Here is a 15427-nt window from a genome sequence, read left to right as displayed (position 1 = left end):
GCACTCAATGTCAGGGTGCAGCTGCATGGATCTCACTAAGGCAGCACAGCTGTTCAGCCAGATCCCAGGTCAAGAAATTCTCCCTTAGCATCACCCCCAGAGGCCCCTTCACCACCCCCTTGGCCATCCCACGGGTACCTGTTTCCCTCACTTCTGGCTATGTTGGTTGCTTTTGAAAACCCACACTCTCAAACAGACCCTCGTGGTTGGAGTTGTTACGGGGACTGATGTGGGGTCTGGTCTGATTCAGTCCTGCATCTCTGATTGTCTCAAGTTCTCAGTACACTGGTTCCCATGTCCATGGCCCGGATAAGAAACTTTGGCTTGGGGCCGGCGCTGTGGCATAGCGGGTAAAGCCACTGCCTGCAGTGCCAGCATCCCATATAAGTAGATAATACACAAATATTAAAGATGAAAGTAAACAGAGAGAGAATGGGGCCGGCGCCATGGCACAGTAGGTTAATCCTCCGCCTGTAGCACTGGCATTCCATATGGGCACTGGTTCAAGTCCCGGCTGCTCCACTTCCGATCCAGTTCTCTGCTGTGGCCTGGGAAAGCAGTGGAAGATGGCCCAAGTCCTTGGTCCCCTGCACCCACGTGGCAGACCCAGAAGAAGCTCCTGGCTTCAGGTTGGCGTAGCTCTGGCCATTGCAGCCATCTGGGGAGTGAACCAATAGATGGAAGACCTCTCTCTCTTTCTGCCGCCTCTTCTCTCTCTGTGTAACTTTGAATTTCAAATAAATAAACCTTAAAAAAAAAAAAAAAGAAACTGAGGCTCAGGTCTCGTGCCAGAGAACAGATCTGGAGCTGTGGTGCTCCGAAACCTGTGCTGCTGTCACTTGCACCTTCTTTTCTCTCTCTCTCTTTTTTTTTTTTTCCTTAAAGATCAGGGTGTTTAGGTTGGGATCTTTGGTCAGAACAGCAGCTGGGAGTGTCTGCTGTGGCTCTGTGGAGGGAGGGACCCAGCCATTGCGTTGCAGAGCCCAGGTGCAGGCTAAAGGCTGCATTGCACCTGGAGGTGATGGGGGGCGTCCTGGGGGGCTGCCTTCAGAGTGTGGGGCAGGTGAGTTCCTCATTGCCGCGTGCTGCCCACCTTGCTGGAGGCTGCTACACGCTGTCAGGCGGTGGCCAGGCAGACAGCCCACTCGCACGAAAGTGGAAATACTCTGCTGCCAGGTGTGGCGCTAAATTCCCCGGTTTCGAGGCCCAGGGGGTGTGGCTGGGGACTGCTGCCTGTGAATTGCCTTGACTTTGAGCTCCGGCCAATGCCCAGGGCGCAGCAAGCGAGGCCGCTGGTGAGGGCAGCCACTCCCCTTGCAGTGGTTGGAGGCAGCATGCGTGTGTCACGGCCCTCTGCCCCCACAGTTCCCCAGTCAGGAGGGACAGGTGGCGGCTGTCATTCTGCAGTTGGCCCTGGCCACAGAGAGCTTTGCCAAGGATTCTGGAGTGGAGGTGCCTCCTAGCCTCTTCGGTCGAGAGACTGCTGCTTGAGCCATAAAGCTCCAGGCAGGCACTTGCTCCCGCCTGGTCTTGTCTCCAGAATGACAAGGGGTGGGCGGTGGGCAGTGTCACTAGGCTCCCTGCCCCTAGGACTCAAACAGGGAAAACACAGCCGCCCTTCCAGAGACCACGGTTCTGGCAAAAGCATCGCCAGTGTTAGAAGAATCCTAGCGAGTGTGCTATTGGGCAGCTTCCTCCTTGCTGGCCACTCATGGGCCGTGGAATTTATAGGGTTATTTGGAGCCGCACTGCCTGGGGGTGGATCCTGCATCTTCTCTGTGACCCTGGCCAGGTTCCTTGACCCCTCTGCCCCTCGGTAAAATGGGGATGGCAGCAGCCCCTCCCTCCTGGGGTCCTTGTGTGAGTTTCCTACTCCGTGTAAAGCACTTGGGATACTGGCTGACTTGTTGAAGGCCCAGTCAACAGGCACGTGGACTTGGTTAGAGTGTTCTGAGCATCCTAGCAGTTAATTATTTCTAGAGGAGGAAACAGGCCCAGGCAGGCTGAGTTCCTGGCATGCAGTAGGCATAGCCGATAGGTAGTGAGGAGGGATTTGAGCCAGAGACAGGCTTTGCAGGGAATGGCAGGTAAAACCGTCAGTGGCTTGCCCAGGATTTATCACTGCAGGTTACATTTATTTTATTTTATTTTTTTTATTTTTTGACAGGCAGAGTGGACAGTGAGAGAGAGAGACAGAGAGAAAGGTCTTCCTTTTGCCGTTGGTTCACCCTCCAATGGCCGCCGTGGCCGGCGCACTGCGGCCGGCGCACCGCGCTGATCCGATGGCAGGAGCCAGGAACCAGGTGCTTTTCCTGGTCTCCCATGGGGTGCAGGGCCCAAGCACCTGGGCCATCCTCCACTGCACTCCCTGGCCACAGCAGAGAGGTGGCCTGGAAGAGGGGCAACCGGGACAGAATCCGGCGCCCCGACCGGGACTAGAACCCGGTGTGCCGGCGCCACTAGGCGGAGGATTAGCCTAGTGAGCCGCGGCGCCGGCCAGGTTACATTTATTTTTAAGGGGCAGGTGTTTGATGTGGCCCTTAAGGTCTACTTGGGACAGTAGCATTCCATACCTGGAGTGCCTGGGTTTGAGTCCTGAATATAATTTTGGATTCCAACTTCCTATTCCCATGCACCCTTGGAGGTAGCAGGTGATGGCTCAAGTACTTGGGTCACTGATACCCATGTGGGCGACCCAGATTGAATTCTAGGCTCCTGGCTCAGCCCCAGCTGTTGTGGGCATTTGGGAGGTGAGCCAGTAGGTAAAAGATCTTCCTCTCTGCCTTTCAAATAAACAAAAATTGAAAAGACAACTATCAGCCGGCGCCGCGGCTCACTAGGCTAATCCTCCGCCTTGTGGCGCCAGCACACCGGGTTCTAGTCCCGGTCAGGGCGCCGGATTCTGTCCCGGTTGCCCCTCTTCCAGGCCAGCTCTCTGCTGTGGCCAGGGAGTGCAGTGGAGGATGGCCCAAGTGCTTGGGCCCTGCACCCCATGGGAGACCAGGAGAAGCACCTGGCTCCTGCCTTCGGAAAAGACAACTATCTCCCCCCCAGAAAAAACCTTCCAGTAAAAATAGGACAAACACCATTTATTTTATAATCCATTAAAAGTAATAAGCATGGCTAATGTGTGTTGAGTGAATTGCTCCATTTCAGCTGCCCGTTTACATTGCCTTAGTGTTTAGGTCCTGCCCTTTGCAGCGTAGGGGAGGGAGTTTTTGCTTCTGAAAGAGGAGAGGCATGACTTGAGAGGGCCCTGGGCAGCAGAGGCGTGGAGCAGACACAAGACCCCCTGTCCGATCTTCGTCTGCCCTGGCCCAGCGCCCTGGTCCCTTTAACCTTCCGCCTCTCCTCTGGCCAGCCCTCAGGTCCACACGGGCTGTGATGGGCTAAGCCCTCCAGGAGAGGGGAGGCTTCCAGTCTGACAAAGTTAGGATGGCACAGCGCAGACTGGAAATAGCAGGCAACAGTTTCTTACGTAAGTTCACTCAGGGGAGGCAGGCAAATAGGAGGACCAGGTTTGGGGGGTTGGGGTGGGGGTGGTGAGGAGGAAGGAGACAGGGATAAAAATACAGTGAGGTCTGGAGGGGAGAAGACGTCAGGAGTGGGAGGGGAGTGGCTGGGGTGGAGCAGAGGCAGGGGAAGGTGAATCGGTGACTGGCACTTGGCCTTTTGTGCGGCAGGACCAGTGTGGGAGGCAGAGCTCAGGCCCGGTGGGGAGGAGGAGAGAGGGGGGAGGAGGAAAGGAGCAGGGGTGTGAGATGGGGACAGCAGGCTGTAGGAGGGTGACGGATGCCCGTGAATGTGATGAGGCATCAGTTACTGGTGCCAGAATTGATTCACCCGAGAGCGTCGCCACCAGGCAGATGGAGGTCCGCTGTCGGTCACACAGCTGGCCAGTGGCAGGTCTCTGGCTCCTGGTCCAGAGCCTCCTGGTTTTATAGAGTCCTGACCCACAACAGATGCCATCCCTGCCACCTCCGGTACAGCCAAGCAGGTGGCGCTTGGTGCTCCGTCTCCCTCCAATCTGGGAGACGGAGCATCTACTGGGGATGGCATCTGCTGTGGGTCAGGACCCTGGCCTCAGGCCCACTGTGCCTTGCCCTCCTACCTCCGAGTTCCCCGGGTGGGTGCCCACAAAGCACCCTGGCTTTCAGTGCCTTCAGGCGGGAGTGGGGCGTGCCCTGACGCTGTTCAGAGCGGGTTACACAAATAACCTGCACAGCGTGGCTCGCTGGTCCAGGAACGGCTCGCACTCATCAAGGCGTGCCTCCCCCTGGGCTGCTCGTGCCAGGGGGTTAAAAAAAGAATACACACGCCCAATCCAAGGGCAGAACTCATAAAGCCAGACGAGAAGTCAAGGCCTTCAGGAGTCAGGCTGTGTGCTCCTAGCGCGGATCATCTCAGAGCGGCCAGGAGAGGCGGCCAAGCCCCCGCCCTCCCCCAGAGGCCTCCCTGTTGCCTAGGGCAGAGGTGAGTGGGCTTTGTTTGCTGTTAAAAGGGTCCACTTTGCAAGCTGTTGGTTTTCCTGGCTAAGACAGTTCTGTGTGGCTCCTGACCATGTCCCCAAGTCTCCCCTGTTCCCAGCTCAGCCTGCGTGCCGGCTCCAGGCTGAGCTGGGGCCAGCCTCCTGGTGCCCTGTGCTTCATGTCCTTAAGTTCCGTGAGAATGTACTTTGTAGATGTGGACACTCAGGTCAGGTTCAAGGGCCTAAGTGACTTGCTCACAACCTGTGTGCTTGCTGCTCCTGGTGCTGGGCGATGATGATGATGATGATGATGGAGGAGGAAGAGGAAGAAGAGGAGGAGAGGAGAGCTGCTGCTTGCCATCCCAGGCGCTGTGTTAAATTCTTTGGCGGTGAAGACTGTATTAATAATAGTTGTGGACAGCATTTACTGGGTGTGTGCTCTGTGCCTGGTGAGGTTCTGAGCACTTCTAGTAGCCTTGATCTGAGAGTGACTCCGTAGGACAGTCACTAACGTGCCCATTTCAGAGAGTAAGTGGTGGAGGCAGAGCCACACGGCTGCCTGATGGTCCAGCCAGTTTGCTGTCTGTGGGGTGACCCCCTCTGGGTGAGTGGCTGCCTGAAAGGTGGTGGACGGGGTGCCTCCTGTTCTGGAAGTGTCTTCCTCTCTGGCCCCCTCTCACCCACCGCAGCCCTGCTTGCCCGTACCCCAGTGCTCTGTTACTTCCATTTGTTGAGTTACATGTAGAACTGACATCTTGGCACTGTGGTAGCTTTGCTGAATTAAACCTGGATAACCGTTACAGGTTATGTGTTAACTTTAGTTCTTCCAGGATCTGGCCTTAAAGGTTTCCTTTTGGAAGGTATCCGTTTACTCGGGTGTCTTCAGTATGGACTAGTAATTAGGTCACAGGGTGTGGTTCATGCAGTGAACAAATCTGTCTAGAGGGAGTGAAAGGGGAGAGGGGAGAAGGGAGAGGTTTAAATTAGCATTCAGATAATCTCGAAGTGAAGTTCTACACTGCATGCATGCTGCACAGCCACCCGCTGTTTACCTGGGCAGATGTGGCCCCGTCCTCTCTCCCCCCAGCAGCACCTGTGCTTGGACATCGCTCCTGGTACTTACCAGGATACTGGGTAAATTGGCCTTATCTGTGTCCTGACTGCGTGCCTCCTGGGCTGAGGCTGTGTCTTGTGGGCTCCCCTCCCCCACGCACTGCCGCCACAGGCTAGGTGCTCATTAGATGTTCAGAGATGACCTAGGACTTCAGCGCTCTGAGAGACTGGAGCTTTGTTTCACGCTGCTTCCCTGCTACTCTGGACATGCTGCTGATTTCTTCCCTGATTCCTGTTGCCCTGTCGGACCTGAGTCAGTCTTTCAAATGCACATAAATGCAGAAGCTGCTGCCCGTTTAATTAATTTGTGTGTTGGATGACGCCCCTAAGGTGCCCCTGAGTGTGGCGCGTTATGGTGGCAGGTGGGATTCAGCATTGAAAACATGGCGGAGGATGTAGGCGTTGATACCACAGCACCTGGGGTCCATCCATGTCTGACAGATGCTCCGTTCCAGCTTTGGGGGATTCCAGGAGGGAAGAGCACAGGTTCTGGGTCTGGGTGTGAATCCTGAATCTGGGTGTCTATGTATGTATGAGCTGTGTGACCTCAGACAAATGACTTAACCTTTCTGTGTCTCGCGGGACAGTCTCATGTGGTTGTCACAGGGATTCATTGAGCGACTGTGTGACACACAGTGCTGTGTAAGTATTTTCTGATGCTGTTATCTGCTGTCAGGGAAGCTCCGGGGGTCCTCTAACATCCACCTGTGTCAGGCCTGAGAGTACTGAAGAGTAGCATTGTGATCTGTATCGGATTCCTGAGGCTGCCATAGCTAAATACCACATTCGGGGTGACTACAGGCAGTGGACATCCGTTGTCGCATGTCCTATGGCTGGAGTCCAGCGTCAGCAGGGCCACATGTCCTCTGAAGCCTGCAGGGGCGTCCTCCTTGGCTCTTGCTGGCGTCTGGGTGTCTGCAGGCAGTCGTGGGCTCTGCTTGGCTTGTTGATGCCTCGCGCTGAGCCTCTGTCATCACGTGGTACACCCTTCCCTCCCCCTCCATGTCTGAACTCTCCACGTGGCTGTCTTACAAGGCTGGCAGTCACTTTGGGCTAAGGGCCCACCCTGCTCCACTATGACCTCATCCAAGTGACATCAGCAGGGATCCTGTTCCCAAATAAGGTTACAAACTGGGGGTTAGGGCATCTACCCATTGTTTGGGGAGAGGCTTTGAGCACAGAGCTTAGCACAAAACAGGGCAGACAGACCTGAGCGGGGCCTGACCTTGCTCCCCTGTCGTTACCGTGCTGCCCCTCACGGGGGCCACAGGCTATTCTCCAGGCATCTCTGAGCTGCAGTTTCCTCTCTATTAACAGATGGCTGAGACTCCATTGCTTCGTCTCGGAGATGGGGAAGGAGAGCCACCTCCCGTAGGGGCCACCTTCCCAGGACGAAGCAAGGCCACGTGTGTGCTGGAGACCTGGGCCCTTGGGCACCTCCAGGATTGCTGTCCTGCCTCTTCTGCTTGCTGCCCTGTAGCCTGGTGGGGGATACTCGGCTTTTGTAGTACCCCAGCCTGGGCTGCTGCTCAGACCGGACACAGGTCCCCTCTCCCTCCCCAAGGACGCAGGAAGGCTCACAGGTGCCTCCAGATGTGAGCAGGCTTGGATTTTCCAGACCCCCTGGATCGCTTTGCAGTCAGAATGGAAAAAAATATGTCCCCCCCACCTCTCCCCTGCCAGCCCTGAGAGCCAAACAGATTTGCTAGGAGAAGTCTAGATATCTATGGAAACTGTCCTAATTTTAGCCTCGCCGTACTTCATGCCAGCTCGGAGAGTGCTGTTTTGGGTCAGGGCCCAGGGAATGTGGAAGGTGCACAGACTGAAGAGGTCAGATCAAGCCCAGAGTGGCCAACAGCAAGACAAAGCAGCAGGAATCCCAAGGGAGCTGAAGGGGCCTGCCCCACGGGGAACGTGGGTCTGAGAGAGGGGCTGCAGCCATGAGCATTGATCAGCAAGGAGCAGCTTGACTTAGGATTATAAAGTAGATTGAAATTATGTCATTGCAGAAATTCAAAGAAAAATAAAACTGTATGTATGAAATATAAGAACTCCAGTCCCTTGATATCAACAAACAAACAAACAAATAAATAAAGGGAGCAGTAGTTTGAATGCAGGGTTCTCCCTGCCCTGCCCCCTCACTCTCCCTGGGTAAATTCTGCACATTTTTGGAGCCCAGTTCAAGGTCCTTTTTCCCACATCCCTACCTGTGGAATCAGCCACTCCTGCTGTAAACTCCTCACATCTTTTATGCTTCGTTGGAAGTCTTTGTAGCCGCTCATTCTGTTTCAAGATTAGTTCGGGTGCCCGCAGTCTGTGTTTAGTTTGGTGAACCACAGTCATTGTCAAATCTGTGTGATGAGCTGGCCCCGGGCTGGGTAAGCCCGCCCCTAGAAAGGGGGGTTGAAGGAGTGCATCTAATGCAGTATTCTGAGCCACATCTGTTGGGAAGAGCCCACCTGGATGAGGGGCAGACAAGGCCTGTAGTTCTGTTGTGCACCTGCCATGTGGGCCACAGAAATGAGGAGGCCTTGGTGAGTGCTGGGTGCGATGAGAGGCGGGAAGCTGTGGACCACACGTTGGCCCTGACCTCTTGGCCAGGCCAGCTCCCAGCAGGAATCATCAGAGAGCTGTAGACAGAGGACAGACTTGCACACCAAGTCTTGTGTGTCGGGAAGAATGATATTCAAGAACAATGTTTGTACATCAGTAGTTGGTGGCCTGTTTTGGTATGCGTATCTAAGCCACTGATGACTGACCTACTGCCATGTCTCAGGTATTCCTACATAGGGTGAGTGGCCTGCACAGCACCCCACATTACAGGGTGGGGTTCAGTGCACCCACAGATTGTGAGAGCTGCAGTGAGAGAGCATCCCCTCCTAACTCTTTGGGAGTGAGGCTTCTGCACATGCAAGAGGTCGCTGGTGTGTGGATTCCCCGTCTGCATTTCCATCTGCTTTGCGTTCTTTTCAGCAGATTGATAAGCCCCTTGGTTGTGATAAGATTGGGAAGGTGGAGTGCAAGAGACTGCAGTACCAGTTGGGTTTGGCCCCAGTCCTAGCCTGTTTTCTGTTGCTAATAACACAGTGACTGAGTAAGTTACAAAGAAAATCGGTTTGTGTTGCATGATAGTTGTGGATGTTCAAGGTTGAGAGGCTGAATCTGATTCCTTTTGTTTCTTCTTTCCATGTTTTGCTTATTTTCATCTACTGGAAAGATTTGTAAGGGAGGGAGGGAGGGAGAGAGCGAGCGAGCGAGCAATCTTCCATATACTAGTTTACTCCACAGATACCTTCAATAACCAGAGCAGGGCCAGGCCAGAGCCAGGAATTCTATCCAGGTCTCCCATGTGGGTGGCAGGGGCCCAAGCCTCCGAGGATGTATCTGCAGGAAGCTGGATGGGTTGGAAACAGAGCAGCCAGGACTTGAACCGACACTGTGATTTGATACAGGATACCCACATCCCATGTAGCAGCTTAACCTGCTGCTCCACAGTGCCTACCCCTGGTGGTCCATTCTTCATGACAGAGTTCTGAGAGGCAACACAGGACATCACACGACAAGAGACCTGGCCACGATGCCTTGCACAGCAGAGCCACCCTTGAGATAAGTCATTAACTCATTCATTCATTGATTAATCCATTGTTAAGAGCCAACCCCTCACCACCCCTTCTTGCTCCTGCCTCTTCACATCTCAACATTGAATTTCAGAGAGGACAAACCGTATTCAAACCCTAGCAGTTCCTCTTTTTAATGAAGAGCAGGTAGACCAGGTGGCCCTGATCAATATCAATAGTGACAGCATGTGGGACTTAACATCTTTTCTTCTTGTCCACCCATCTTATCATACCAGGTAAGACATAAGCTAGCTTTTCCAAATACTTGGGCCCGTTATTCAAGTTATTTCACATAATCCCGCTGACAGTTTTGTGATGCACTGCTTTTACTTATTGAGCTGGGACTGGAGGACTTGAAATACCTTGCTGAGCCCGTCCCTGCTGGTAAGAAGTAGACCCAGTGATTCAGCATAGCCCATCCCATGACATTGGCCTGTGCTGGGGAGCTGCAAACCTACCGAAAGGAGCGCTTGTGATTAGCAGTAGAAACACGCAGAGGTGTGGTGCCCCTGGCCGCCTACTGGGAACAGCAGCAGAAGAGGAGTTGCTCAGGCCAGCCTCAGGGATGGGTGGGGGTGTTCTGGGCAGTGGGATGCATCCGACTGGAGCTGTTTATCCAGGCCCAATGAAAGGCGGTTTGGTCCCTGGGCTGAGGGAGCAGCCTCAGCTGGCAGGGTGAGTCAGAGCAGAGCCCAGAATAGAAGCCAGAGGGCATGTGCGCAAAGGCCATCTCTGTCCCAGGCGTTTGGGTTTTAAGATTGCCGGGCAGGATGATTAAGCACTCACACAGAACAGTGTTTGCAGACTGCTCTATGATCATTTATTAGTGTCTCCTGGCAACGGCTCCCTGAGTTAGCCACATCCATCCACCACGGGGTAATGAACGTTGGATCCACCCAGAGCCCACAGCCTCGTCCCGACTGCATCGTTAGTTCATCCATTCATTCATTCATTTATCTGTGTGTTCATTCATAAGAGCCCTTTTCTTAGGCACTGCCTCTGTGGGCAGCTTTATGTTTGGAATTTCTTTTTCACTGCTGGGAGTCATGAATATGTGGTAGGGAGGGACGCGTTGCTGTTCCCTTTCCCATCAGCAGCAGTAGCCTCCTTGATGGAGACCATGGCCTCCCTGAGGATAAGAGGTTTGTTTGTGGGGCTGTTGCTGTGGTGCAGCGGGCTAACTCCCTGGCTTGAAGCTCTGGCATCCTATATGGACGCCGGTTCGAGTCTAGGCTGCTCCACTTCCCTTCTAGCTCTCTGCTATGGCCTGGGAAAGCAGTAGAAGATGGGCCAAGTCCTTGGGCCCCTGCACCCACGTGGGAGACCCGGAAGAAGCTCCTGGCTCCTGGCTTTGGATTGGTGCAGCTCCGGCCGTTGTGGCCAATTGGGGAGTGAACCAGCGGATGGAAGACTCTCTCTGCCTCTCCTCTCTCTGTGTAACTTTCAAATAAATTCTTATTTTTTTTTTTTTAAAGAGGTTTGTTTGTTTTCATGTCTCTGGTGCCTAGAAGAATGCCCAGCACATAGTAGGTGCTCTGTGAATGTTTGTTGAAATAAATTCCTGAGTGGAGTTAAGTGTCGGCTGTGTGTTAGGCCCTGTGGGAGGTGCTTTTCCAGCCATCCAGCCGCACCATGGTGTGTCAGTGGCTCCCTTAGGGAACCATCTGGTGAGCTCACCGTTATTGTCAACATTGTTGCAAGCACTTGCATAGCTGAGAATCCTCCCCATGACCTCACTGAAGTAGCTCCTGTGGTCTTTATCTCACAGATGAGGAAATGCACAGAGAGGCGAAGGGACTGGTCCAGGGTCACACAGACCCTGGAGCTGGAAGCCTTCTCTTTAGCTCTATGCCAGTGCTGTTTGTCAATAGGCAGGGGATGCTCTGTAGTGCACTGACCTGTAGGGGAGCCGCTGGCCACAGGTAGCTGTTGAGTACTTGAAATGTGGCTGTGGTGCCTGAGGAGCTGAATTTCCCATCTCATTTAAGCAATTTAAACTTAAATTGCCCCATGTGGCTGGTGCTACCCCCCTGAAGAGCCCAACTCCCTACTATGCTATCACTAAATGATAACAGCCAACATTAATTGAGTGTTTATTATATGCAGAGCATTTTTCAAATAAATGAGTTAATGCTCACATCCACAAATGGATTAACAAGGGTCAGAGGGGAAGTGCCTCTTTACAGCAAGCAGCAGTATTGGGGGAGGGGTGGGGAGTATCCTTTCCAGGTAGGGCTCTGCGAGACCCCAGAGTTTTCAGCTGTGTCTCTTTTTCTCCCAGTTTTCCACCCATACAGCAGTGGACAGCACCATGAAAAAGGCGATCTGGTTGTTCCAAGGGTTTTTCAGCCCCAGACACCGTGTTACCCACTACACTTTCTGGTAAAGGGATCAGTCCATATGCAGGCTTGAGAACTCACTGTTTCCATCAGGTGACTCAGTTGGCTGGAAAGCAGGTGTTCGCATGGGTGAAATTGTGTCAGTTTCACTTTGGGGAAAAAAAAAAACACGCAGTTTTCCTCACCAGCACATTCTGAATGAAAACAAGCACATGAAACAAACCCTGCCTCTGAGCGTGGTGGTGAGAATATTTTGCGGCTGGGGTGGGAGGGAGGTGAGGGCCAGCTGCAGTGACCTGCAGTCTTGCTGGAGGGGACAAGTGGTAGGGATGGTGGTGTTTTCTTGTTCCCAGCTGCGCTGTCCCCTCCAGGGTGGGTGAGTGTGAGTAGGTTCTGTGTCATGCCTGGGGTTACGCGGGGCAGAGCAGAGGGGGTGTTGTGCTGCCTAGCAGTGGAGGCACGGACAGGTCAGCTTCAGTAGCTGTGGACCGCCCTGCAATCCTGGTGAGGAGCACAGCTGGTTAAAGATCAAGGCAGACACAGGGGCGAGAGGAGAGGTGCAGAGGATGAGACCACATCGGGGGCACCATCCGCATAGAGGCAGTGACTCTGCACGAGCACCTCGGATCCAAGAATAGGGAGATAATGTGTGGCTGCAGGCCTCTGGAGAAAGCTTATTCCTGTACTTGGACCTGTTAAATGCACACTCCTCTGCCCACTGCTGTCTCGGGGCAGTCGTGCAGCTTCTAGAATCAGCCCTTTAGTCCATCCATCTATCATCAGAGTCTAGGTGTGATAGTGTATGGTGAACAGGACATTGCCCCTCTCTCTGGAGGTGCTCACACGTGTGGACGGATGTTTCTGAAGCCAGCAAAGGGAAGCCTGGATGCTGTGTGCTCCAGAGCCGAGAGCGTCCTGTCTGAGTAGCTTCTCCGGGAACCTGAAGCTTGGATCGGTTTCTTTACTTCCCGTCTTTATCGTGTGTGCTCGTTTTGTCTGTGTGTGGTTTAGGGCATTTCATCACGCTCATTGCCACACTTTACGACATGTAATGCCCCCCTTCTGAGAGCAGTGCCGCCCGTGTCCCCCCGGGCCCTGGTGCAGTTGTGGGCTTTGGTGGGCACAGTAGAGACCCTGTCCAGGCTTCCTGTGTGGAGGGATCCGCTTTCTGGAATGCACTCCCGTGATCTTGAGCAACATAATCCACTCCTGTGCCTTACTTTTCTCATCTATGTGAGGATAATAGGATGATAATAGTAATATCTTGCAGGATTAATAGGGATTAAAGGAGATTATTCAGGTAAAGCCTGGCACAGGGTACCTGTTACCTTTAATGTGATATGTAGCTGTAAGGGTAATGTTTATCATCAGCATTGTTTTGGCTGCTTTTATTTCTAGTAACGATTTTGACCATGGGCTACCCCTCTTCATTAATAGAGTTGTAAAAAGGGCTTCTATTTTACAGCATCTTGGTGGCCCCCACAGGGGCGTCATGGAGCTGTGGCTTGAACCCAGTCCTGTCTGTCCCCATAGTGCCTCTCCTGGGACGCAGGTGTGTGGCTGGGCATCACCTTTGTTACCTGTGGTCCTAGTGATGCTGCCTGGGCACTCACGGCACCAGGTAAACAATGCAAGGCTTTATGTCGTCTCCAGGTGACTGCTGAGTGATGGCTGTCATGCCCTTCCCTGCAGTCCTCTGTTTGGTACATGACAAAGTTCAGAGGTCGTCTCCCCTGGGAAGCCTTCTCAATGACGTACTGCCTTCTCCTTCAGGCTCCCAGGCGTAACTAGCTCAGTCAGCTCTGTGTATCCCTGGGTTCTGCATCTGTGGATTCAACCCACCTTGGATCAAAAATACTCAGAAAACAGTATTGTGTCTCTACTGACCACGAGCTGACTTTCTGTCATTATCCCCTTCACCACACAGCATAACAACTATTCATACAGCATTCCTATTGCATTTGTGTTTGTAAGTAGCCCAGAGTCGATTTTAAGTACACAGGAGAAGGCAGGCTCCACGCAAGCACTGGCACCATTTTCTCTAAGGGACTTGAGCCTCACGGTGGCTCTGCTGTCCCTGGGGGTCCTGGAACGAATCCCCCTTGGATACCCAGGGCCAAGTGCAGAGTCTTCCCTTGCTCCCGTTGTGTGTTGTGGGAGCTCCTGCTGGAACTGTGTCTGTGATGTCTTCTCCCTAGGGGTAGGGAGGGGTGCTCTCCATTCGCCAGCAGCCCTGGAGGACAGAGGCTTGTCTGTGTTAGAAGCTTCCGGTTCTCCTCCAAATCTGATTTTCTTCTGGGCACATGGGAAGGCTGCCCTCCCCTGCCCCTTTGGCATGAGGCAGGGCCATGTGCTATATCTGGATGACGGGTGGTGAGCAGCAGTGAGTTGCAGAACTCAGCTCATACATTTATTTGTTGGGGCAAGAGCCACGGTGGTCAGAGCAAGGTGTTGGGGGAAGATCGGGCAGTGGCACCAGATGCCAGGTCGAAGGCTCTGGACCTGGTGGCCAGTGATCCCCAGAGTGGCACCTAGAGACCAGCCATGTGCCCATTCTGCAGGTGAAGAGCCTGAGGCTTAGTGAGCTTGATCGTATGCTTGCGTTCACTCAGCTGGGATCCAGGTCCACTAAGATATGCTGTCACTCACTCTTCCTGGTTGTTGTAGTTCCGTGTGTGTGTGTGTGCGTGTGTGTGTGTGTGAGAGAGAGAGAGAGAGAGGGAGGGAGGGAGGGAGGGAGGGAGGGAGAGTCAGCATATGGAACCTGCTAACAGGTTGCAGGTTTTGGTTCCTTTTGCAGAGTGGTTGATAATGAAGGTGCAGGTTGGCATCGTTAGTCCATGGTGGCTGCATTTGAGGGGGGTAGAGGCAGGTTGGCTGTCATCTCTGTGGCTGTCACATTTCCCCGAACGTGCGGCTGGGGTGAGACCAGCAAGACCAGGCTGTGCGCACTGTCCTGACTGTGCAGGTAGGAACAAGGAGGGTGGAAGGCAAGGAGGACGGAGGAAAGGCGTCCGAAGTTGCGGCTGCCTGGGACACGATGCTTCTCTGGGCTTTCTCAGGCTGGGGGGGCTTTGGAGTCTCAACACCCTCGAGACTCAGGATGAAGCGTCCGAGGCCCAGTGTCCAGCGCTGCAGGTCTCCCCGTCCAGGGGCCTTGCTCCGGGGGTGTGGGTTGTGCCACGGTGGCCGTGCCCTGGGTTGGCAGAGAGGCTACCGGCTGTTACAGCTCAAGGGTCCCATTGTCCAGGCTCCTGCGCCATTCTGGTCCCTGTGGGCAGCTGGAGCCTCTGGTTGGCTCAGCAGGTCTGGCTATGTTGGTTTTGTCCTGGTGATACCACGGAGGCTGCATGAGTGCGCCAGGCCCTTTCCCAAGCACTCGACATGCATTCATCCTCGGAAGGGCCCCTGTGAGATGTGAGGGATCCTGCCGCCTCTTCCCAGCTCAGCAGGTACCAGGTGCCAGAGAGGCGGAAGACTCCCCACAGCCTCCCTGGCTTGCGGCGGCGAAGTTGGCTGTGCATCGCCACACTGCGACTGCACACTTCTTAACTGCTGGGGTGGCTCCTCCAGGCACTTCGCGGCTCTGGGCCACAGCTTTGCTTCAGCACCAGCTGTGTGCCAGGCCCTGTGTGGAGATGATACATATTATCTTATCTAAATCTTGTTTTAAACCCTGGGGGTAATGTATCCTTTTCTTGATTTAATACATTTTTAAAAAAATTGTGCACTTTCAGTCTTGGAATACACATAACGTTACCTGTTCCATCTTGACCATTTCAAGTACATTGTTCTGTAGGGTTAAGTACCTGCGCCTTGTTGTACAGCCAGTTTACACAACGCTTGTGATGTTGCAAAGTGGAGAAACTTCTAAAGATTTATGTATTTAT

General features: G+C 53.7%; 1 protein-coding gene across 5 annotated transcripts in view; it reads left to right on the top strand.

Moving 5' to 3' along the window:
* LARGE1 (LARGE xylosyl- and glucuronyltransferase 1) overlaps positions 1–15427 on the top strand; it is a 565741-nt gene that overhangs the window by 47958 nt on the left and 502356 nt on the right. The window contains exon 1 of one of the 5 annotated variants that reach the window (XM_051846589.2): positions 4249–4473. The exons of 3 other annotated variants lie outside the window; for them this stretch is intronic. The gene's annotated coding sequence lies outside the window, so the exon portion shown is untranslated. Of the gene's footprint in view, positions 1–4248; positions 4474–15427 lie in introns of those variants that run through there. One more of the 5 variants, XM_002711417.5, reaches the window with a different exon arrangement.

This window comes from Oryctolagus cuniculus, chromosome 11 (assembly GCF_964237555.1).
Source record: "Oryctolagus cuniculus chromosome 11, mOryCun1.1, whole genome shotgun sequence".
NCBI classification, from domain to species: domain Eukaryota; kingdom Metazoa; phylum Chordata; class Mammalia; order Lagomorpha; family Leporidae; genus Oryctolagus; species Oryctolagus cuniculus.
The sequence above is the reverse complement of the archived record's forward strand: the minus strand, read 5'-3'. Positions and strand labels throughout refer to the sequence as shown.